Consider the following 24434-nt stretch of genomic DNA (forward strand, 5'->3'; position numbering starts at 1 on the left):
TTCTGAACAATATGATTATTATTCAAAGAAGGAGCAGCATTTTCTTCGGTCTCAGCTCAGGACTCTGAACTAACAAACCAACAAAATATCTGTTGTGGGAGAGAAACATCATGTAATACACTATGTGGGAGGTCTCCTTTAAATAAAAGATTGTGTGATCCCCACTTTGTCAAACCTCCAACAGTCGACACAGTTTATGAAGGTGACATTGTTATATAACAAGCTAAAGGAAGTAACTCATTAATACCAGCAAAACTGCATGATATTCCAAAATGGATAGGACATGGTTTACAAGGCAGTGAAGGGAGGGCTGAGAAGCCTCTTAAAATTTGACTCATCCAGATAAGTAATTGCTGCTGATTTTGCCAAAGACATAACATCATAAAAACAGCATCCATTTAAAACCGGCTTGGCGCACACACACACACACACACAAACACACACACACACCACCTCCCTAATGTGAACATTATGACAAAGTCAGATCTGGGTTTGCAACACTTTAATACATTCACTAGGTGGTCTCTACAAAATCAGAGTGAGAATAATAAATACAAGTGTGCAGCGTGTTAGACACACAAAAGCAGCATACACATATTGTTCCTTTCAAGTTTTGCTGCTTTGGATAAATGATCATCAGCACCATAAAACTGTAGAGGTTACAGAAAACCAATGGTGCATTGACTGATTGCATCATGGAAATGATGATGAAGGTTTTTGATGAAGTTTGATTTTATTGTGTCATGCATATAATGATGCCCAGCCTACACGGTGTTTCAAAAGACCAACATTTATATGAACCAGAAACAGAATGCACCACAAACATTTTAAACAACACTGTCTAAGTCCAAATATAAAGAAAACATTCACAAAACTTAATGAAACAGATTTTCAGACCTTTATTTCTAGTAAAAGAAAAATCTAGTTTGCTAACTTAAAGCATTAGTTTAGTTTTTTGGGAAATACGTGTGTTTGCTGTCTTGGTGAGAGTTAGATGAGAAGATCGATACCATTCCAATGCTTGTCTATTAATTTTGAAGCAACGACAGCAGGCTAGCCTAGCTCAGCATAAATCCTGGAAATGGGGACACAGCTAGCGTGGATTTGTCCAAAAGTCCTTAAACACCTTACTGAGCTTCACAGGTGCTTGTTGGTATATTTTGTTGCCTTTAGACATACTCAGGCTAGCTGTTTCCTGTCTTAAGCCCTGTGAGGCAAATTGTGATTTGTGATATTGGGCTTTATAAATAAAATTGATTGAATTGATTGATTAAGGCTAAGCCAACTTCATAGATTGTTTCACAGATCTGAAAGTGATATGATCTTCTCATCTGACTTTCCGAAAAATTGTATTCCACAAAATGCAGGAGGTTCCCACCTGATGACCCCAAAGACGTGTTAGTTATTACTTATTGGTCTGTAAAGTTAAGCCTTGTCATAATAGCTTATCATAGGGCTTAGGAGGTTATTCACTGAGCACTGATACTTTATCTAGGGCACACATTTCTGGTGTTTATTTGAACTTATCCATACTTTATAATACAGATGAACAACATGATAGCTCCCCAAAATTGAAGCTAAACATCTTAATCACCCCCTGGTGGCTGGCTGCAGTACAGGTCATAACCCCCATCCCCTCCATGTTTGCAGTTGAGACATGGGTCAAACTAAAAGATCATGTTAAGAAAGTACACATCAAATACATTTTTTATAAAGGTGAACCCCTAACCCCAGGTTCAAACCAGGAACCCTCTTGCTGGAAGGCAACAATGCTAACCACTACACCTCCAAATTAATTTGTATTTAGTCAAATTATGTCATTCACACAGTAAATTTGGGGCCATGCAATAAAGGGAACCCAGCAGCTCATTTTTCTGCTCTGAGACCCTAGCAGGTTGTTCTGGCCATGCTCTGATATCATAACAATACACAAAATGGCACTCACCCTCCATCACTGTCAAATCATGCCCCTTGCACATACTATTATCAACCTCAATAGCCAGAGAAAGAACATCAGTTGTTACTTAGATAAGCCAGTTATAATTAGGGTAAATACCAATAGATGCATAAAGTAGTTTGGACCATTAAAGACTATAAACTGTGGGCTGAAAAAGTGTCATATACTTGGCCTGATGAACACATTTTCTAATTCGTTGCTATTTGTATCTTTGGAGCCCAGTCCTCTGCTGCACTTAACAAGATGGATGGAATTTAGTTGTAGGAGTTTAAATTTGTGCTGTGACTCCTAACAAACATCTCCTCATAATTAATCTAGCTCGCAGCTGGTCACAGAGGCTTTGCGCTCATGACACTGTTGGGAAGTTTCTGCACCAAAGCTCTGTAGGAACACAGATACTGTGGTGCTTTCTGCAGAGAAATATATGCTTAATGGGGCAATTCACTGCTGTTACAGTTGTTGTTTTTTATTCTTGCCATTTCCATATGAAGAGGGATCTTTCTTTGGTTCAAGAGAGATCAGAAAAGATAGATTTATTGTCTCATTTACTTGGATTTACTTTCATTTCTCACCCACTTGGGACATATGCCTTTATAGACCAAATATCATTTGTTATTATCTGCTGCCAATAATCTGTCAGTGGCCTTCTTCGTGTTCTGTCACATTCAACAGGCCTTTCTGAGGGATCCAGTGATGGATGGGAGTGAACAGCAGAAATGGACAAAGTGCTTCATGCTGCAGTCTGTTTCTAGTAAAAGTTTTATGAGCGTGTCCTCTCCCTCATTGATGTTATGTGATGTTATGTCAAGTGACTCAACACAGAAAAACCAGCGATCAATCATGTGACACCTATGGAAGGAAGTGGCCTGATCTCTGAAGCTGACATGTTGACACATATGCAAAAGTGGAAAAAAAAATCACAGTGGAGACTGATGCTACGCAGATTACATTTTACAAGTGGTCTGGGAAATATCGTTTGGGTTCTTCATTCTGAGAAACAAAAAAAAAAACAAAAAAAAAAAAAAAAAACAATAAACTGAGGCACATCTGTATTTTTTGTTATGACAGAGTTGTGTTACATGAACATCTGGGGTAAAAAAAAAAAGGAAAGCAAATCAGCAGCACAAGGGATGAAAAATAAATTGTCTTTTCAAGGCTAAACATTTCAGTTTGTGAAAAATTAGACCTCAGCGTAAATGCGATGACTTGACGATAAAACAACAAGGGTAAAAAAAAAACACATTCTGATTGTTGTCTACATTTGCAGGGAGAACTCCCTCAAAGGAACAGTGTATAAGATTAAGGGGGATTTAGTGGCAGTCAGCGGTGAGGACTGCAGATTGCAACCATCTGAAACTTCTACTGGTTAGAATTCCTGCTCTTTGTTCAGAGGGTTTTCACCTGGAGCCGAATTGTTCACAGAGGTCCCTTCCTCCCCGAAACAGTAAAACAATGAATGAATGTTAAAAATCAATGTTTCTCCGAAACAGGTTTTGCATGTCCCAGATGGGCTGCTTGCCCAGCACCTGCCAATATGTGCTCTCCTATTTCCCCTGATAACTTGAAGTGTGTTCTCCTTATTGCTGATCCAATCCTCAGCAGTCTCTTCCTCTCCAAAACAAACAGACTCTATGATTTAAACCACTGAACACACTGAATAAAGCAGTTTCACATTAAAACTAGAATTACCACTTTGTGGTTGTGCTTCTGCGAACCAGTCAAGTTGCACCCATGTCTGTGAAAACATGGATGCTTCAGACACATTTTTCCCCGGCAGCACAGAAGATCTATACAGTCAGCACAGTTTAAGATTAGTGTCACCAATTCAGTATCTGACCAAACGTCTCCCCTTCAGTGATTGAGTTATGGCTTTAAATAGTGGCCAGAAAAGTACTTTATGCATAACATTATGTCACAGTGAAGCTGACCTTTGGCTTTTTGGATATAAAATGTAATCATTTTATCCTATTTTGTCATAATTAGCATATGAATTGTTTTTATGGCCAAAACCATGTTTTTCAGGTCACAGTAACCTTGATGTTTGACCAACAAACTCTAATCAGCTTATTGTTGAGTTTAAGTGGACATTGTTTCAAATATGAAGACATTTCCTCAAGATGTTCTTGAGCTATCGCATGCACGAGAATGAGACAGATGCAAGGTCACAGTGACCTTGACCACTAACCACTACAATTTTCATCAGTTCATCAATGAGTCCAGCATTTGTGCCAAATTTGAAAAAAATCCCTGTATCATGTTCACAAAAACATAGTGCCTCTGGCCATGGCTATCACTGGCTTGGAGGCATAAAAAAATCTTTTCTTTTTTTTTCCCTCAGACAATCTCAGATTCTAACTACGGTGACAGATGATAAAAATATAAAAAAAAAAGGGGAACAGCCCTATCTAGAGCCACTATTTGGTTTGTCCGTATTGGGCTACTGTAGAAACATGGCATTTCAAAAAGGCATCTCTGCAGACAAGAACCCACTCTCTATGTACATATAGACAGCTCATTATCAGCAAAAGAAAGCACAACACTTCATATTTTTATGTGATTATACACTGAAGAAAACAACACATCAGGCCAGCTTATGTTAGTGGGAATTATAAAGTAGTGGTGGCAATGATTGTTTCCTGGGTGTTTTGTGCCAGACAGAGATGCCGCATTGGAGGAATTTAAGGAACTTTTCCTGCTTTTCTTGGCACTGGCAATGTTCAAAAGCTTCCCATGTGTGTCTAAGTCTTATTCCAAATGAGTGGGAAGCTTTATATTAACACAGAAGGGTGGATCAGAAGGCCTACATAGCCATGCTCTCACCACACAGCAATTCAGACTTTAAGTGTAACAACACATCAATGTTTCACTGAAGTCTAATAGGGGGGAAAGCCTTAAGAGCCTTGAGAGTCCAGTGAGTTTTAACATGGTCTCCAGTTAACAGTGGTCAATGACATGCAGAATATTTGACTTTGTTGCTCCCCCGCTGTCCTCAAGCTTTGTATCCTTCAACTCCTCCCTCAGTGATGGCTTGTTAATTCTTGCAGCCTGGTTCCACATTGCCACACCATCGATCTAACACAAAAACAGTAAGGCATTGTTCAATCTAAGGGACATTTTGGAAGTCTGTGTGTGGGCTAGTTAGCTAGCTCAGCCTGGTCCCCTTTCTTTTTAAAAACATTTACAAATTATCAGCAACTTTTTTACAACCAGACTTCACTGTGTTCATTAGTCTTTTGTATTGTCATTTCTAAAGAAAAGCAACACTATGACGTTGCCTTAACTGCCAAATTGTAGCCACGGCATTTGCCAGTTGCTTTGTCAGGCTTCATTGCCGCATTGTGGTGAGCATAAATGTGAAACAATAGCCCTTTTTGAGTCACATCCCCAGAACTGTAAACCTATGAATCACTGTGGCTTTTCCTTGCCCTTCGAGGCGTTGTTTGGGTGCAAGGAATTCAGGCCTTGGCAGCTCATTTCTGAACAAAAGCTGACGCTTCAGATTAGGTCTGCATTACCATTTGGGCTCATCACAATGTTCCCAAATGCACACCCCAACCTTCGTCACTGCTTGATAATGGTGATCTTGTCTCCACCTGTTTATCTTCGCTCCATCACTTGATTTGCTCTCAGTCTGGTATGCACAATGCGTCGTGCACAAAGCCAGCCAAGCAATCAGGATGCAGTCTCTATCCAGCGGATGCCAAAACTAACTTATTCTAATGACACATGGCCATGCTTTTCCAGCTTCTTTGCAAGGACTTGCAGTATGTATAGGTGGTCCACTCTGAAATGAAGGATTGAGTTTGTCATGCATGCACTTATTTCATGCAGCCTATATATAAAGTATCCACATGTCAAAAGTAGATATGTGTTTTACATGTTTTGGCTCAACTGAAGTTGCATCTTACCAAAAATACACTGACACCATTACAGAGAATTGCACAGAAGCTACGCTTCAGACTGAATGGAATAGTGGTAAACCTAAATGTCTACAAAATAGGCTTGTGACCAGATGTTTGCCACAGAGAATACCCAGAACCGTGATCAAAGTGAGCTGGAGCAAGGGCTGCAGTAGGAGACTATGGCAGAGATGTTTGCACTTGTGGCCCGTGTTGTGGCCTGGAATCACAATAAGCAAAATGTAGAAAGCATATTTTATGTGCAACTCCCTTGTTTATATATTTCTAAAGTATTGATTCAAGTGAGCATGCTGTGATTCTCATCAGATCCACTCGCAAATGTTCACATTTATGCTTGGACACAGCCTGCTCTGCATGAGTTCAAACACAGCCCTACGTAGACAATATAACTGTTTCAAGTGCCTGCCAGCATTTGAGAAATAATGGCTGAAATGACATGGTATGACAGGTCTTCTCTTCTTTATTGCCAGGATTTATTCATCTTACAGTTATATACCCATGTTTTTTTTCAGGAAATGTGATTGCTGCAGGATGAACTAAAACACATTTGATAAATTCCAAAGGGGAAACGACGGCCCTTGGCCGTATTTCTTTGAGGCAGTTTCCCCAAGGGAGGAGATGTGAGAATGCCCAACTTGACTTCAAGGAAAGACAACATGGTTTCTCGGCCCGCTCCGGCGGCATGCAGACGCGTGCTCTCCTAAAACAATACTGAGGAGCAGTCAACTTCATTTACCATGATAAAGAAAAACATAGCTTTTTCTCTTAAGCTCTGGTGGGTGAGTACTCTTCAGAGAATGTTGTAGTACATATTTCCACTCAGTGTTTCCATTACTAGTTCTGATGACGAACAGTGGTTCAAGGGTGTCAGTGTTGTCATCTGCTTGGCTTTGTCAGAGACATGGCCTTATCACCACACTACTTTGTCTTTTTGTTCTCCAAATATTCATTCCTGTCTGCCTACATCTTTTTGTTTTTCACTCTGTCATGATGTTTTCTTGTCAACCCCCCCCCCACGAACCCCCGTCTCCTACACAGTGTCTGTGCTCGTCATCATACCCACAGGGAGTATCAGGCTTCTAACCTCATTGAGGTGTAACTTCTCCCTGAACCAAGAGGATCCTGCTTCCGTCAGTAGGAAACAAAAGTGTTAGAGTCATAAACAAAAGAGCCATTAGGAGCAGTGTTGTGTAAAGTGAGTAAGCCCTTAGATCACCGTAGAATTCGTTGACGGCACTGTTTTTTCCTGCATTCCTATGAACTTGAGCCCAGAAATTGTAACCATCCTCAGAGTTTTGAACTTTATTTGATTTAGAAACCACTCATCTGTCACTTACAGGTTACAGTTTCATCAGTCATGTTTGTCTTGTTAACCAACTGTCTAACCTTTTTCCAAAAGCAGCCAATGGGAACATAATGCTTTAAAACCTCGATCCAGAACAGTTTTGTTTGCAGAACTACTGTCTTTTCTAAGCTTAAGTGAAACCTTCAAATACTGGCAGCCTTGCAATACTCAGAAGGTTTGAACAAATTGATTTTAAAATAAAGGACGTCAGTGTATCTTCTCAATTACAGCTGCTGTTAGAGGATGAGTCTGGAAATATTCTATATATTTTATAGGAGCACTATATTTTAATGAAAAGCCCATCCATCCATTTTCATCTGCTTATTTGGGGCCGGGTCGGGGGGCAGCAGGCTAAGCAAAGCACCCCAGACATCCCAATCCCCAGCGATTCTTTCCAGCTCCTCCTGGAGGACCCAAAGCCGTTCCCAGGCCAGGTGAGAGATATAATCCCTCCAGCGTGTTCTGGGTCTACCTTGGGGCCTCCTACCAGTTGAATGTGCCCAGAAAACCTCCAACAGGAGGTACCCAAAAAGCATCCTGATTAGACGCCCTAACCACCTCAGCTGGCCCCTTTCAATGCAAAGGAGCAGTGGCTCTACTCTGAATTCCGGATGTCTGAAGGCTCCTCACTCTAGGTCTAAAGCTGAGCCCGGCCACCCTCCAGAGGAAACTCACTTTGGATACTTGTGTCTGTGATGAAAAGTCTAAAACCACCAATTAATTGATTCTACTAGCAAGTATTGCCTACAAAGCCGGGCAACCTGTAGCAGTTTATAGTGACATAGTCATCTCTTTGAACATGGGTTCATAGAAGGTCAATAATCCTATGTGTCCTGTGTCCTGCTGCCATACTCACTAGAGCACCAAATATGTATCAATCCATAGCTGAAAACAGTCTCCAAAAAGTGCACCATTTACTACTATCTAAAAAACTTTTGCAAATAAAAGAACATTAGCCCAGCAATTTAAGGAAATTTACTAAGCCTTAAAAAATACCTACACATTTCACCTTTTGTTATCCTCTTTATAAAGATTAAGGTCTTTAGTAGGAATCAGTGGGCTTGGGGCTGTGTGCCTCAGACAGGGCAGGAAAGTTGCAAAACATTAAGAGACAGTTTTTGGTACATTTGGTTTGACTCGTCTAAACATGGTTTTGGTCTTTCCATGGGATTTGTTGACAATAACAAAAATCTAGAATAGCGCCAGTCTTATCATTTAAGGTTAGTGGGGCAGCAAGGCCATGGATTATGACACTGTGTTTTCTCTCCTGCGTCACTTGTGTGTGGTTTCTCACAGCACAATGTGTCCCTGAATAGTCTGCAGCAGATGCTTACTACGTGCTTGTAGACAGGAGATCTCTTTCCCTTGAATAGACTTAGACTTAATAAGGTTTGAATGTGAATTTCATTTTGTTTGTTGTTTTTTGTACCTCTGAAAAGTTTTCACAGATTTTTTGACTTTTGAACAAAACAAAGGTTTTTCATTTGTCCTTCCTACATTTTACATCTTTGGAAATTGTAAGTTTCCAATGCAGTAATGTAAATATGGCAATGGGCTAAACATGAGTGATGGCTATCATATCATCCTTTGCTAATCTGAGTAAGACAAGGTTTTAAACAGGCCAAAAGCATTGTTGGAGAATTCCTGGTACCTATCAGCTACAAGCCCTGCCTTTAGAACTTTATACAGATCATGCTTCCTACTGCATCATTGTGTAACATTTAATATGAAATCTGAATTTAATCTAATGTCCATCAAAATCAATGAATAAAGTACACAGCAGAGATACAAGCCACAGTGATTCTGGCTTTGCTTCATCAAACAAGGTTGGCTTTTTCCGTTGATGGGAGGCCAGTGAGGGATCACAATCTTGTCTCTGCATTAGGACTCCCATTGACTGTTAAAATGGTTAATACAATGGTTCATATAATATATTACCAACATCATGCACAAGGTTGCTATGATATCTTAATAGTGCCCCTATAGGTTAGGTTAGGTTAGGTTCAGGAGAAGAATCCTAGCTGGGCATTGTCACATTACGCATTTGTATAACGTGACTTAAAATCACACAATCTTGACTTTTCATTTCACATGGTACACAAACGGAACAGAATCAAAGCCCTGTGATGTTTGACCTGTCCACCATCCCAACATCTCAGCATGCTGACCTCACCTGATGTCCTCTTTTTCTTTCATTATATAATACAGCCTGTATTGCACAGGTCATGTAATCTCATCCACCTGGCTCTTGATTACGTGGGTTATAAAGAAATTGGATTTAGTGCATTACTTTTTGGATGTATAAGTATGAACACTGAATGGGACAGCCTGACACGATTGTTATGGAAACCCATTTTACTTTGTCAAATAAAAATAATCTCAGTTTATTGTTTCAGCTCATGCTTGCCACTTTGATCCTGCATGGAAACTAAAATATTCTCTGTCACTTTTTGGAAGCAATGTAAAGTTGATTTTCCATATACCATTTATCGTTTTTTTTTTTAGCACCATTCAAAAGTAGAAGTATTCAACATATAATTTGCATACTGAAATATATTCATGCGAGGTTATCATTTTCTAATTTATTTGAGTCATCCGTACCTTTTGGTAATTAATTTTAAATCGTATGTGTCAGTAATAATTTCTGCCAGCTGTGTATAACTTAATCAGAGTTCATAGGCCTGTCAATTGTGTCTGACAGTGATTGTATTAAGAATATTGTAATGAGGGAAAAAACAGAAAGAAAAAGAAAACCTTTGTCTCATATTTTGCAATGCTGTGTTCCCACTATCTCAATACAATGTGTATCATGTTCTCTTCTTTTGTGGCATGATTGTGACATTTAGCACCACACAATGAAAGATTGGTTTGCACAGACACATTTGCCCTCAGACGCAGAAACACAATCCTGGAATGTCTGACATGGTGAAAGGAACAAGAGAAAATGTACAAAAGTATTGTATTCAACTGAAAGTTCTGCTATTCATAAAGAAAAAAAAACTTTTCCCCCCAAATCTGCAGCACTAGATGCTCACCAGCTTGTGTGTATCACCAAATAAATGTGTCAATAAACATGATTTCCTATGCTCAGCGAATTCGTGTAGAACTGTAGTCTCCTTCTCAGTGAAGCATACAGTGTGAGGGAAGGCAATGAAACCCAGATACGGAAAAAGGGAGTGGGGTCTGTGGCATCATGTTTTACCTTTCCATGCTCAGTTGCACGGTACATGCGCATTATCAGATTTAGATTACCATCCATCCCCAGCTGTTCCCTTTCACACTGGCCCCCACATCCCCCCTACTATCAACTTCACTGCCACCAACCATCCCATTCCTTTCTGAGCTTTCCCTTAACTGAAAAGCAGAGAAGCAGAAAGAGCCAGTGTTTTCAGCAATGTGTTGGCTTATCATTATGACTCAATCGCTTTATCCTAACAACATGGTGAGAAGATTGTATCCAGAGCATGTTTTAGCCTGTTCTTTATATTTTCCTAGAAATGAGAGAATAATGCACTTTAATTGTCCATCCAGTCAAATGTGTTTGGAAGTATGACTCCTCATAATTGTTTGATTTCATGTGTCCAATGCACACATAATCAAATAGTGCATCCTTGTTGTCAAGCAAAGACAACACAAAAAGTTTTTTTCAGGTTCTTAAAAAAACTCCCTATTTCTTCCTTAAACAACCTCTATGTAAATTATATAGCCTGTTGACAATTGCCAACCGAGGAGTAGAGAGCATCCAGTTTGATGACCTCCAGACTGCGTCTCTCTTTTTGCAGATGATGTAGTCCTTATGCACTCAAAGTATCAGGCCCCATCTTTCTTTCCTCAAGCATGAAGCTTAGAAGGAGAAGAAGACATACTTTATTTATCCCCAAGTTGAAATTCAAGGGCACCTTAGCAATGACAAGGCCATCTGGGACCACTCCAGCTACCAGTTCACACTCCATGCTTGGTCTGTACAGGGACTTGAACTGGTGACCTTCCGGCTCCCAAACCAAGTCACTACGAACTGAGCTACTGCTGCCCCAAACAACTTGCACATTGTGAAGTGAGCCTGACTATTAGCTTTTCCTCTATTTTACATTCACATTGTTGAGTTGGGGGAGAAAAACACTGTGCTTTTAATAGTGATTAAAAAGAAAACACAAATTACTGTCCCAGGGTTGTTGGTCAAGTAAGTGACAGGACATTTGTATAAAGCTGAATCTTCCTCATCATCTACCGGTCTAACTGAAGGACAACTTCGAGTCTGGAATTGCAATGGGAAGTGCCAAGATGCTGTTTGGAATTTCAATTCACACTGAATGGCAGCCTGCTATGCCTGTGTTTGGGTGCATATGTGTAAACATGGGATCAGATGGTTTTACAGGCAAGTGTGAAGCAGGTGGGATTAGAGTGAGCACATCCAATTCTGAGGCCATGGTGCTGTGCCAGAAATGGTGATTTCCCTCATATGGGTTGAGAGCAACTTACTGCTTGAGGTCTTCTCTGAGTCCCTGCAACACTGTACTGGACTGTTGTAACGAAGAGGAAGTTGGTTGATACTCCCTCACAAGTTTTGGGTAGTGAATGAAAGAATGAGGCTGTGGATTGAAGCAAAATTTCTTCTATTAGAGCTGTTGGGGCTTTTGCACGGAGCCAGTTGAGGTGGTTTGGAATTCTGATTAGGAGGCCCCTTTGACGCTTCCCTGTGGAAATATTTCAGGCATGTCTAACTGTAAGGAGACCCTGGGGTAGGCCCAAAACATGCTAGAGGTATTATCTATCTGGCCTTAGAACACCTTGGGATCCCCGCAGTAGAAGCTGGAGGAAGTAGTCAAGGCGAGGAGCACTAATGGTACTTTTTCTCAGCTTGCTACCAATGCACCTCAGGCCCAGATACGCAACAGAAAATAGATGCATGGATGGTACAACCATACACTGTATAAATAATGGATGTAGTCACCGTGACATTACTTACTGGTTTGTGGACTCCCGTTTTGAAACCAGTGACAAGTGACCATAATTGGATGAGAGGGTGGAGCTACGGAGGAGCGAGGGGTGGATCTGACTGAAAAGCTGAGGACAGTATTTGCAGTCAGCCTGTCACTCAATGGGGCCCTGCCCTTAATTATGAGTAACTTCAAGCCTTAATAAAATGTAAACAGGTGAGTTACATAAAAATCTACCCTCCGTACAGCTGTGGTGAATATGGAAATGAGAGAGCAAAAGTGTTTTTTGTTTGTTTTGTTTTTTTTAACAGGTGATAAAATGTTAATTTCTGCTGTAAGGTTGGGCATTTTCACATTGGCATTCATGGGGATATACTCACTAACTCTTGGCCAGCCTCAAGTGGTCATTACAGGAACTGCAGTTTTTGGCACTTGACAGGACACCAATACTTGTAAAGTCAGTATATAAATGAACGTGTTAACAAGTCAAACAAATAACAAAAGACAAGAGACAAAACAAACAAAACAAAAAAACAACGTATATTTAAATCTCTACTTGGGCAACATCAGTGCACATCATTCCTGTTTTTTTTTTTTGTTTTTTTTTTCTTAATTTCAAAGTGCTCCGAAGTCTCATGGCTCGGATCACTGTGTAGTCCAATGTTAGCAGACTTTCAACCTCAGTTAAAGAGAGAGAAAGCTAAAAAGGCATGACCATTGAGTCAACTGAGAACTTGATTGAGGACATTAATATGTTGTTGTAATGCTTACTGTATATTCATTTCTGTAATTATACATTACCTTGATGTTCTAACTTGAGAAATACCTTATTAAAAATGTCATGGCCCTGTTATTCCTTCAGATGATACTCTTAGTCCTAAATTTAACCTGCTTTGGGATAGATACGGTTAGCCATCTGAAGATATTTCAGATCATGTCAGGTAGGTTTATGGTTATTGGAGGCTCCAGCCATATGGAAAGAACAAGGCAATAATACAGAAAACATACATTTAATAGCAGCTCCCCTCTTTAATAACTTCTGGAGAGGTTTGTTGAAAAGCCTTAAACCTCCAAATGCAGAATTGCAACTGCTCAGTGTTAAGTGTTTCCGCACTGCAGTTTTACTGTGTGACTACCAGGTGTGTATGCATATAATTGTATCAATGTGAATAAAGCAGGGTGCTGTTGGAAAGCGCCATGCTTGCTCAGCAAGTCCATACATTTAGATTTTTATTAGATTAAATCAGGAAAATTTGGATCAGCCTTGTAAAACTTTTACTGCATGCATCACATCATCCAAAAACGACTCAGTAAGAATGTTGAGTATATCCAGAAAACCATGAAGGTTTTGGTTACTGTGAAAAGGGAAAGAGAAATAAACCACACACCCCTCCCTCCATACACATTTTAGAATTATTGTTTATCAAAACTCAATCTTCACCAGAGGGAAAACCAATCAGATTATTCATGAGGCAGTCTCTGCAAGTATCATTAGCACGTCATCGCGATCTGTCTCCCCACTTGGTGCTATCATTATGGCTAATCAGATTAGCATCATTGTGTCATTACCTCAGAGTACCTGTGCATCATTTCACTCGATGAAATGCTCGATGAAACTCCCAACACATGGAACATCTTACCATACAGACGCCCATAGCAAAGACAGTGGAATATGCTTATACTTAGCAGGCATGCAATACTGGTATTACCTCATGCTGGCTTTCTGACACGCAAACAAAACACACTACAATGCAGTCTCTCACAGACACACATACTGTACCCACACACATTAACTGTCATCTTGCATTAGTATCTGTCTATGTTTGTTCCCTGTATTGAACTTACAGACCAAGAGATGTTGTACTGTAAATGAAATAAACCTTATTTAAACAACTGGTTTATCATTGGTTTGAGTTGTTATTTATTGCTCTGTTATATTGCTACACTTTTTTTCTTCTGACTACTGAAAAAGACTTAATGAAACTAACGGAAACACGCAAATGTAGGATGGTTATGAAGTTTGACGAGAAACTCCATGCTTAAGATAATTCGTGACATTTGATTAGGCCCCATGTGGCTTGATTTGCCATGGTCTTGAATGCACGGAAAGAGACAAAGTAAAGCTGGTTGAAGGGTTTCTTGTTATTTCAACCATAATTGCTGGGGAGAAATACATATATTCGTATTTTTCATGCTCTTTACAGTGAAGTAAGTGAAGCAGCCAACTTCTCAACCATTACTGCAATTTAAAAAGAAGAAACCTTCCCAAAAAGAAATCCAGCACCCACAGAAATATGAATACTAAAAACACAACAAAGTAACTTTGTAGAATAAGGCTGTTTTAGCTTGACTGTCAAAGGCAGAGAGAAGTAAGCGTGTCAGCACTTTTTGTTAGAGTGGCTCATCACGTCTTGTTGTGGCTTGCCAACATTGCAGCGCCTGAGGTGCTATGAGCCTGTCACGAGAGGAGCAGATAGTGGCTCACATGTGTAACTGGATCTGCATGGCACAGAGTCTGCAAGCACTGCTGCTGCTGGGAAAAAACATGCATCTGCAACAGCATGTTTATTAAGAATGACAAAAGAATGCTTTTCTTCTTCACTGATGGACCTGTATTTTTGAAATTAAAGTTTAGAAAGGTTCAACGGGTGAACTCAAACCATACAATACTATGAAAAAGACTCATACCCATTAATTATGATAAATGTAGAATTAATTTTAGCCTTAACATGTATTTGCATGTGTGAATTAAAGCTTTTGCCTAACTGCGTACAAGAGAGTGTCAATGGACAAAGTTTCTATTCCTGTAAACCAAAAGTAGTGTATTGGAGGGGTACAAATTTTTGACTTCCTCCATAGACACGGTGTTCTTCTTTGGATCAGCAACCAAATATACGTCAGTATCTGATAAAATATTATGACAGCACCTAAGATTTGTAGACTCGAACTCTGCATTTACTTAAACATAGTACGTAGAAACATCTGGTTCATATAAAAAAAAAACCTGTAAAGATTTAATGGTTTATTTTCAAGACCCTTTAAAAATTGCAAGTGCAAATTCATAAATGCTATTCCTTCAATAAATGTATAACAAAGAAAAAAAACACCTGATTTTACTTTGCAGGTTAAGAAATGCAGCAACTTTTGCGACTTTCCAGGATGCAGCTGCTGTATATCTTGCGGCCTTCAGTTTTCTGAAACCAGACAACTGTTTAATGGTGCGTTCCAGCAGTCCTCACCGACTCATAAAGTTGGGAAAACATGAAATGACAACAGCTGCATCTAGATGGTCATCGGTCACTGGTAAACACATCACATTAACTGGACCAGTAAAAATGAAACTGCAAGAGATAAATAATGGAAGACAGGCCGGTACGAGCAGCATGGATATGTTGTCAAAGGCTATATAGAACAGATGTTATGGACATGTACCTGAAACATTGACAGTCTGTCAAGCTTTGGTATCATAGGTCGTGTCTTTGTTTACCACTGATTTGTAACACTTTTACCAGCTGTCCTGAGCTTACAAGTAAGCTGGAATCCACCTTCTGTATTTGATGAAGACCTCCAAAATGCACCATCCAATTATGGTTTGGCTTGGTTCAGCAGCTCAGGATGATACTTCAGTAAATCCTCCACTTTAAGGAGCCCTGTACAGTTTTCTTGTAAGCAAACATTCTGTGTTATTCACCAAAATGTACTGCGTGTATACTCGAGCAACAAATGTGATGAATGCATTGGCAAATGCATGCAACAAATGTTTCTCCCCATAATCTAAGAATCCTTTTAACAAAAAGCATTCATGTTGCTATAATGAAACAAATTTAAGACACTGACAGTGACTCATTTAGAAGATTTAATTTAATTTTCACTGCTTGGAATGAGGCATGGTGGCATTCTGCTATTAGTTAACGCAGTAGAGCGTATTGTCTCAAGGGAATTTTGTAAGGAACTGTTACAGATCATTTGTCCATGATCACCTGGAGGGACTAAGGGAGGGGAATAATACTCAATATTGTTGTGATTATCAACACATCCCATGAAAAGACAAAAGCTACCAGTGAAGGCTCAATATTTTCTAACCTCCGTATCCTGTCTGTGGCACTGAGCCCCAAGCCCATTTGTTCTTGCCGTGGGAAAATCTTTAAAAACAGGAAACAAATATATTGTAATTTTTTTAAGGCTAAAAATGTCTTAAAACAGCTGGTCACTGTAGTTTTTATCAAAAGTTACTCAATCAGGATTAAAGACTGCATTTGTCGGTGACTATTTTCAGTTTATACTCATTTTGTATGCCAGAGGATTTAGAGCAGCAGGACAGTGTATGAGTGACTGAGTCAAAATGATGTTTCCTTATGGATCATGCTGTTCTCGTGCACCATTCATACGTTTTCCTATGAAGAGTAACACACCAAAATTAGTACAAAACCCACATAATGATTAGCAAGTAATTTGTGAACAATGTGACCAGAGAACTAGAGTAAAGAAGGTAGTGGTCCGGAGTAGTCTAGTCAGGAGGCAGGTTGGGTGGTGGATGTGTCATAAAGCACAGGACTTTCCTTTGAACAAACTTTGAGTCATTTTAAGGGACATCGTCACTGCGTTTCTTTCCCTAAACCTAATCGCAGTAACTTTACTTGCCTAAACCTCCAGAACTTGGGTCCATGTCATTGGTCCGACATCCCATTAGTCCCGACGGTCCGCGGTGCTAAACGGCTCCCGGCGGGTGTATTTCTGCCTTGATGGTGCGCCGCGACCGGCTCTGGGTCAGCTAGGAAAGGCTTGAGGCGGAGCAGGCTCACGGCTTATGTGTTTATCACTTTCTTTTTCATTTTAACCCACACCATGATCTTTTCCTGACCCTAACCAAGTGGTTTTTGTGCCTAAACCTAACCAAAGCTTAACCACAGGGCATCATGATGATTTCGGAACAACGGGACTTTGGAACAATGAGTTTAATATGGTCGGAACAATGGGCTGTCGGACCAATGGGCAGTTCCCCAGAACTTTACGTTAATTGCATAACTTTACGTTAAGGACCTTCAGTCATTCATAGGGCACTAATTTGTAGGATATCATGGGCAAGGATATGTTGTCATGGTAATAAAGACACATCACAAAGTGTAACAGTGTGGCTCTGTGATGTGTTTTTAATAGTTTTTGGACAACAATGGAACTCTTTGGCACAGAGGAAGAAAAAATATCAGGCTCTGATACACATACAATTTCTGTTAGCATAATACATTCACTGATGGTTTTAGTCTTGTCGTGTTTTTTTTTTCTTGTCATATTGTTGACAATAGGAAAATGTATAATCAGTTTAATTTGCAGTCATACTCAGTCTTGTTTAGTAAATTGTGTTTTCTCCTGCAGTAATGTGCTCTATAGATAAAGCTCAATTTGTCTTACTTTCCCTTTGTCTTACTTTCCTATCTACTGGTATTTGGCATAAAAAAGGGAAAAATATTCTATATTTGGCAACAGTCTTCATTGAAATTATGAACAGAAAGTGCAAAAAACATTAACAGTTGAAGACAGCAGATTAGCAGGCAACTCCCACACACACACTTTGCTTAGCTTTCAGTAATTACTCAAGTTAAAACTCAAGGTAACAAACTTTATGCGGAATAATGAAATGTGTAGCATACTTAAAATCTGAATGATGCGCACCTCTATGTGGCAGTAAGTAACTCATAAGTATGGGCTCCAACACCTTTTTGCACTGGTTCTTTTTCTCATGATTAAAACACATGACAATTCCTTGTTACTGCAACACAAGTTAGTGTGCTACAGTAATGAGAAAATATATACTAAACTAAACTAAAAGAGAATATAATAGCGAAAGCAGTTTGTATGTGTGATGCTGCAAATATAAGCTTACTGTAATAGCAGACAAAGAACTATTTCACATGCACACTGGTTTTCACTGTTGGAGTAAGGACATCACTTTTAATATATTGCATTTAAACAGGTTAAATTCTAAACATTTTGCACCTTAAATTCAAAGTCTTCTGGTCTGTTTTCTCTCAGCCTTCTAAGCAAAAAGTAAATTTGATAAAGCAGCACCTACAGTCGACTCCTTCCCTTCCTGCTGATCTATGGTCTGCTTCAGACCACAGAAACAGATGTTCTACAGGTTGCACCGCTCTGAATGGGATCTATTGTTGGGGATTAAAACAGAGCAAGTGTCCACACCGGGTCGAGGGTCAGGTTAGGCAAAAGGCACCAGGTTCCACAAGTCTTGACCTTTTAAATGAGTGCAATGTGATACAACGCATGGGTCAGCAGTCACATGCTGAAAGCAGGCACACATGTTGACGGAGACCCTCTGACCCCAACCGCCTCCGCCCAGCCCCTGCCTCGGCCATGACGTGTGGTGACTGAGACTTGGCTGGGATAACAACCCCCTGAGGCTTCTGGGTAATTAGGGGACCCAATCAAGCAAGCCTGAGGCCTGACCTGGAATCGGGGAGACTAGTTTGAACCAGGGGCTTGTTGTTCATCTTTAAATTTGATTTACAATGGAAATAGACGTGCTTTGGTTTGACTTTTAAGTTAATAATGAAGGATAAATACTTTACCAGCTCCATGCACCAGTCCATATCTCATTTCATTGCTGTAATTTGACAACCAAGGAGCAGTTGAGCTTTACAACCACTGTTCTGCAAACAAAGGAGACGTGGATTTGTGCATCATTTCATGCTGGACCTAATCATTTTTCTTCAGAGACATCAATTTGGCTTCTACTGTATTTAAATTACTGTAATCTTTAAATTAGAGTGTTGGCCCAAATCGCAATCCCTATGGTTGTTTGGTTGAGTGCGCTAAACTCTCATACACATTCATGAAGGTGGAATGATATTGACCACTAATTAGGGACTCCGAGATGACGTATGATAAATGTTTGGTGTCTTGTGACAAATCTATTGCGTTGGTTTAAAGCTGAAGTAGAGCAGATGCACTGTGGAGAGTCCAAAATAGCCCCACCACACTGGAGGTTTTTTCTGACTTAATAATGTCAACACCAGAGCTCTCACAAAACCAGATGGAGCCACTTTATTTGTTGGACTGATTGCGCCTACTCGAGTTTATCTCCAGTCGTTCGCATTGCAGGGAAAGCGAAAAGGGAGAGATGTCTGGTCCAGTCAATGCTGTAATTTATGATGTGCTTTTAAAATCCGGGGTTGCCACAAAGTTCTGTGTAACAAAGCACATAAATGCATGATAACGACATCAGACAACACTGCATAAATCTTAACATATGAGGCCACTTCTCTCTCTTTCTCTGAGTGGAAACACGTGAAAGAAGAATTATAAAGGTGCACAAAGATCAGAGAAGGACTGACATGATTCACCAAGAATGAAAGTTGAGACCCTTTGAACCTGCAGTAAATTTAATTTTCTTCTTGAAAATTTTAAAAGTGTATTTATTTAAGTGAGGTTCCAGAACTTTATTTTTGAAATATTTATATTTTACACAGCTGTAAACTTTTATTCTCTCTATCTGCCAGCTGCAGTTACGTTTTCAAATTAAGACTGCACATTAAAAAATGAACTTAAAAAATACAAAACATAAAAGCAGTGTCTACTTGCAGCCCCTTGTCCCTTTTTAGATGTCTATAGCTTGTTAGTAGCTCCACCAAAGAGACATTTCCCATTTCCACCCTTCCCATTTATCATCTCACAATCCCTATGATTTATTTTGTGACCCCTTAAAGGGGTCTTATTTCTAGGTTGGGTGCCACTGGTGTAAACTACATATCTGTCAATGATCCTCATATAACGGTTTGAATGATATTCTACAAAAGTGCACACCACAGTTCACGTGATATCCCAAGAATGAGGACCCTGGAGACGATGTTATCTCATTAACATAAATTACATATAAATGTTACGTTGCCAAGGTTAGGTTGAGGCAAGTAAAGTTACTGTGGTTAGGTTTAAGATCAGAAACATGGAAAAGATGCATATAAAATAACCCAAAGTTCACACAGTTTCACCACTCTCCCAGGGATAGTACTGTGTTTTGTGACCCATCTATCACCCCAATCTGCCTCCAAACTTTACCACTGGTAAAAACAGTGCATGAGAGCAGCCTGTACTGTATATAAAATAGTTAAAACTAGCTGCATCAGGAGAAGTTACAACAGTTAAAGCAACATTTACCTTTCTGGAAATGCTTTTCTTAGTTTAGGTTACAATGCTATTAATAAGCTGATGGCACACTAAAATGTAAGTGAATTCCACCAGATGAAAATTCATAATTATATCATTCTCATATGGTTCTAAGAAAACTCCAAATGCAATGATTGACAGAGTTTTCTCGTGTCCTGTCTGTCTTCCCCACGTGGAGGCCTCCGACTGACGTAACCGCTCGCTTAACATCCCACCCCCCACACCCTCCACCCCTGAGTCTGAGACAACAAACAGGCTAGTAACAGGGACGCTTGTGGATATACAAAAGGGACGAGATGGTCGCAGTTTCTGCTGGACAGGTATTTTTAGTTTGCCTCTAAGTTTGAATCAACATGGCAGTGTGACCAATGCTTGTGGCAGCCTCTGCGTACATCAGCGAAGTAAACCTGGTGCAACAAGAAGTAAATTCATCAGTGCAATACAGTTGCGAGTTTCTAACAGACTTTAGAAACTGCTGCAGAGATCTAACGCTACAACCGAGAGAGCTCAGGATGTGTAGCAAGCTTGGCCTGCTACGTCGAGCTAGCCCTGAGATGACTGTGGTTTCGCTTGGAGCTGTCCTGACGGGGAGATGCCGGTGTAGCACTGTGACAGGACACGGGAGCGGGGAAGTGCTCTAGGCTAAGAGCTAACCCCATCAAACCAACTGTTCCCAGCGTCCTTCTGGTGGACGTCTGCTCGCTGGACACGAAAATGGATTACACCCGACTGTGGAGATCCACTCACCAAGGAGTGAGGGACTGCTGTGTCCTTGTGTTCACTGAGACATGGATGAATGGTAACATATCCGACTCTGGTGTTGAGCTAACGGGGCTAACACTACATACACATCCAGTTGCTAATGGCTAATGTTAGCCTACTGTAGCGTAGCCTCTGAAACATTAACGTTATCTTCCTTGTGGGTTTCCACTTACTAGTAACGTTAATGCTACTATCTAATGTTAGCACTGTAACCTTATTCTAAACCTCATCAGTCATCACTGACGGTTGAGTTTTAAAACTCTGAGGTTGCGTTTGACTGTCTTGGTTGTAACGTTACACTTGCTCTCCTCTTCCGTGTATCTAACGTTGCCAACGCCTACGTCTACCATAGATGTAATGAGGACGTAATGGAGGAGGTGGCGTTGCAGGAGGAGGGGGATGGGACTTTGGAGGGAGGCGGGAGTTGTGAATGTTCAGATTTTTTCTAAGTACTTTGTGAAATGCAAGAAATGTAAGAGTTCCTTTAAATGCTACTTATGCGTTGATGCATCAGTGTTAACAATCTAATAACATAGTTTATGAGTATATATTATATAGCATTTTTACACTGTGGTACTGGTATTGGTACTATACTGTTACTATTCACAACCTTAAGCAGATGTGTAACTCTTGTGCACTTTGACAGATCTGAGAGATGTGGCTCACACAAAGTATTTCACAAATGCTGTTCTTTTTTTTTTTATCTTCACTGTTTTTGCTGTTTTTGCCAAAAACAAGGACCCAGATAAAGACCTTGGCCATAAAGCTCAAATCAACAATAAAGCTAATAACAATGTGTTCATGCTCATGCATTGTTGAGAGTAAAGTTGGACAGATTTTGGCTCATGAAAGAAATGTAGAGCTGGATCAGTGCAGGGTGGTCAGGAGAAGGATTTTGGGCATTTATTGCAGGACCTACCTGTCACATAGGCAATCTAGGCATCTGCTACGGTGCTGCTAAACACAAATACTTTAATTTCTTTTTTATTATTATTCTAAATAATTCTTAATGTTCTATATTCGTTTGTGGAAACTTGGAAAAAAGATTGAGCGGTTACAATACAACCACAAACAAATAAACAGCAAAGCTCTGTGTTTAACCCCACTCCAAACCAACAAAAACATATCCAATTGACAGATGGAAATAGACTAAAAAAACAATTTCTGAAAAAATGACTTCCACTTGTAAACTGACTCTGTAGTCACACTGTCTGTAGCCCCGAGACAATCATGACAAACAGAAACTCTGCTATGTAAAAACATGGTTTCATGGTCTCCACAACCTTGTTTACTATTGAAGGTTGCATGTAAACAATGCGATCTCATAGAAATATGTGACATGAACACAACCTCTTTACACCGGCACATATCATCACATATAACTACTTGGTTAGGTTTAGAAAAAGAGTGTTTTTGTGTTTTTTGTTGAAATACCTTCATCAGTTACATACAGAATGTAACTGCATCATGCGACATAACACAACGTAACTACAAAACGCCTTAGTACATTATGTTAAAGAGGTCCATGTTGACTTTTTAGATTCATACAGGACAAAATTATCAGTATCCTGGGTGAAAGTCCTGCATTTGTTTGACCCATCCACCACCCTGACCTCCTTTCTACATGGACCTTTTCGCTTATTATACTAACAATGGGGTTGTAACATTAACCACCTTCCATTGCATTGTCAATCTCACACTGACACCAAATTAGCTCAACTCTATTGTTAAACACATGAATAATAGCCGGGTAATATTAACCATGTTAACCTGTTAGCCTTGAGTAAATCAATACGCTGCATGCAGCTCTACAATGAAGTGACATTTTACTCGTTTTATATAGTCAAATTGGACGCAACATTGCAACATCCTGGATGAACCGAACAGCTAAACAGAAAAGCGACTGGATTCAGACCTTAGCCTTGTATGCCTACCATCCACCCTAACCACCTCACATAAATATAATGCCTTATTTATGAGAAAAAAATTTTTTTATTCTGCTCATTACATTTGTCACCAAAACCTAATTGGGAAAAGTATTTAGTAAAATATAAACAGAATTTCATTGGTGTGTGAAATACTGCTGAACTTGACCGGGGCACCCATTGTTCACACTTTCCTGCCCCTACTTTAGACTTTGTGATGACATTAAAGAATTTGGGTGTGCTTGTATGAGACAGAAATTGAGCATTATTGGCCTACTGGGATTTCTCCCGAACCTCCTTCTTGGCACCTGGCACATTAACTTAAAGTTTTACCTTTCCTCATGCCCTCACATCACAATCCGTAACGATAATCATATGCCCACAAGCCCAAGAAAAGTCAATAAGTCAAAACCACTAGGCCTTTTTCCACATGTTAGAACAGGATTGAGTAGAACCTCTGCAAACAGAAATCCCTTTTTTTGATATCAAATGTTCAATAAATATAAGAAAAGCAATATTGTACACAGGAAATGAATGAAGCAGTAGAGGTCATCTCAAAGGTCAGTAATTATAAGTATAAGTATAAGTATATAAGTATGGGAAATGCAAGTAGATTTAGGGGGAAAGCTTGTTGTTCCTCAGGAAATAGTCTGTACCAGGCAGAGGCCTGACTTAGTGTTGTGGTCAGTGAGTCAACAGATAGTTTATTTCATTGAGCTGACAGTTCCTTGGGAAGACTCAGTGGAAGAAGCCTATGAAAGAAAAAAGCTTAGATATGCAGACTTAGGAGCAGAAGCTGAGCAGCGAGGATGGAAGACTAGGATTTGTCCAGTGGAAGTGGGGTGTAGGGGATTCATAGCAAGATCAACTGTCTCACTCCTGGGGGAACTCGGAGTGCGGGGACAGAATTTGAGGAAGACAGTGAGGGAAATGTCAGATGAAGCAATTAAATGCAGCCAGTTTATCTATTACAGAAGAAATAATGTCAGCTGGGGGCCAGCAGGGGGAACTACTAAGCAGGGCACATAACTCCTTGAGATCAGGTGGAGAGATCCACTTCCTGTCAGGAGAAATCCAGGAAGAGGAAGTATTTAAGTGTGGGAGTGGCCTATTGGAATCCATTTTGTTTGAGGCCATGCGGCAAGGTGAGTGTGCTTGCTGATCCTGTAAGTCCAGTTAGCTCCTTTAACTTTAGCTTATATTGTAGTTATGCTATGTAGTGTGTGAAATAGAGTATGGTGAATGTGACAGGAAAGCTAGTATCAGCATTGCTTCTGCCTGGAGCTCGCATGTATGGAGCCTGGGTTTGGTTGAAGATGGCAGTGCTGTTTGGGCTGAGAAAGCCATGTGTAAGTAAGAAGGAAATCCAGGAAGAGGAAGGTTATTTAAGTGTGGGAGTGGCCTATTTGAATC

This window comes from Epinephelus lanceolatus, chromosome 14 (genome assembly GCF_041903045.1).
Source record: "Epinephelus lanceolatus isolate andai-2023 chromosome 14, ASM4190304v1, whole genome shotgun sequence".
In the NCBI taxonomy this organism is placed as follows: Eukaryota; Metazoa; Chordata; class Actinopteri; order Perciformes; family Serranidae; genus Epinephelus; species Epinephelus lanceolatus.